Source organism: Equus przewalskii, chromosome 2 (assembly GCF_037783145.1).
Source record: "Equus przewalskii isolate Varuska chromosome 2, EquPr2, whole genome shotgun sequence".
Lineage (NCBI taxonomy): Eukaryota > Metazoa > Chordata > Mammalia > Perissodactyla > Equidae > Equus > Equus przewalskii.
Window position 1 is genome coordinate 24009799 of NC_091832.1, and position 1823 is coordinate 24011621.

Here is a 1823-nt window from a genome sequence, read left to right on the forward strand (position 1 = left end):
AAAACAAATATGGCAACATAAGATAAAGCTGGATGGTGAGTATAATGGTATTCATTATTATGTTGCTTAATTTTTATATGCTTGAGACATTTAATAATAAAAACATCTTAAAACTAAGAAGTCAGTGGGGAAAGACACAATGATTACACTCTGAAGTTTCAAATGTCCTCCCTTGTAAAACAGGGGCCATGATGGTATCTGCCTCATGGAGTTGTTCCAAGAATTAAATGAGATCATGAACATAAAGCACTTAGCATACTACGGGGACAGTAAGAGCTAAATTAGTGGCTACTGTTATTATTCCATCCCATAATCATCACCACCCTGACCCCTGAAAAGTCTTAAGAGAAGCGTTAAGAAACAAGAATGCTAAACTGGTAGGGAATTTCCCCTAGTCCTTGCTTGTTAAGAAATTATCCTGTATGCTCTAATCTCTTCTAGCTTAACCCAGCATTCAACCACACTGTCACAAAATTAAACACCAGGCTGTATGACAAATTTGGCAAATTAATGGTCACTGAAGTGTATAGAGGCATTGGACTTAAAACTCAGAGACCTCAGCAATTCACCTGAAGTCTCTGAACCTCAATACACATGTGAGTACTCTTCTGAAAAATGGGGGATAATTATTCACTGTTAACTTCAAACATTACTGTGAGGCCCAAATGAGGGGATGTTTATGAAAACACGATAAACCTAAAAGCCCTATACTAATGAAAGTTGATATTTAATGAATCTGCGGGAGAGGGGGATGGATTCAGATACATTTCAAGTTCTAAAGCAGTTCCGCATGGCAGCCTTAGCACTTCTGTCTGCCATTCGACCATCACCCGCCTTTCCTGGCACTCGCTTGGTAACCTCCACCTAAAATATGAGCATCTCTTTATTTTTCAAGGGAAGAATATTTTTCCCATCTCCCAAGTCTCTCTCTTAATTCCTCTGCTCCCCATCCCTTCTGTGACCCTATTCTGTCCTTCCACATCTCTCTCATCTGTCCACCCCCTTCTTCACACTTCAGTTTACCACCCCCTCGCTGTTCTCTAACCTCCTGGTTGCAACCTCAGAAACTGGTTCCCTTTCTATTTTTATCATACCTAAGAAAACCTATTGCCTTAGAGCACAAAGCTTATACCGAGGCCGCTAAAATTGCAACACCAGACACAATCCCACATCCTTCTTTTAAGGCTCTAAAACCAAGACCCTTACCAAGGTGGATCTGACAGGTACAGCCAAGGAACAGGACTTCCTCACTGGCCTTTGATTTCCAACCTTTCCCATATGCAAGCAACATATGGGAGGCACAGAGCACAAAAGGCACTCAGTGGGCTTTATCATTCCACAAAATGGGCATAATGTTTAAACAAAATCAAAGTGAACTGAAATTATCTGTAAGAATTCCGCAACTCCCTTTGAGGTAAGTGGAACACTGTAGGACAGAAAAACAACCCAGGGCTGGAAATCTCTGCTTTCGGTAACATTTCACAAGATAAGGGTGCCAGGACTCTCCTCCTACATGGGCATAGAGACCAAATAATGTTAAGCTGCAGCAACAGGTTTCTTTTTTAAAAGAAATCATTTAAACCATGTAGACGGGTTTGCTAAAGCTTGGAGCCTCTAACAAGTCCATAAGAAACTGGAGATCAGGTGGGAGCAGGAGGCGGGCAATTCAATCACTTCTCGGGGCCCACCCTGCGGTGCCAAATGCCCTCCCTCCCGCCCAGGAAGGCACGGGTGGCACCTCCAGGCCTTGAGAGCCAGGGGAAAGAGTGGCCCAACACATCCTGGCCTCCCCCTCCCCCCGCTCTCCCGCAGAAATGCAGCAG

The 1823-nt window shown here is 43.5% G+C and overlaps 1 protein-coding gene across 6 annotated transcripts in view; it reads right to left on the reverse strand.

Annotated features, from left to right (window-relative positions):
- S100PBP (S100P binding protein) overlaps positions 1-1823 on the reverse strand; it is a 41452-nt gene that overhangs the window by 27508 nt on the left and 12121 nt on the right. The window lies entirely within an intron of this gene.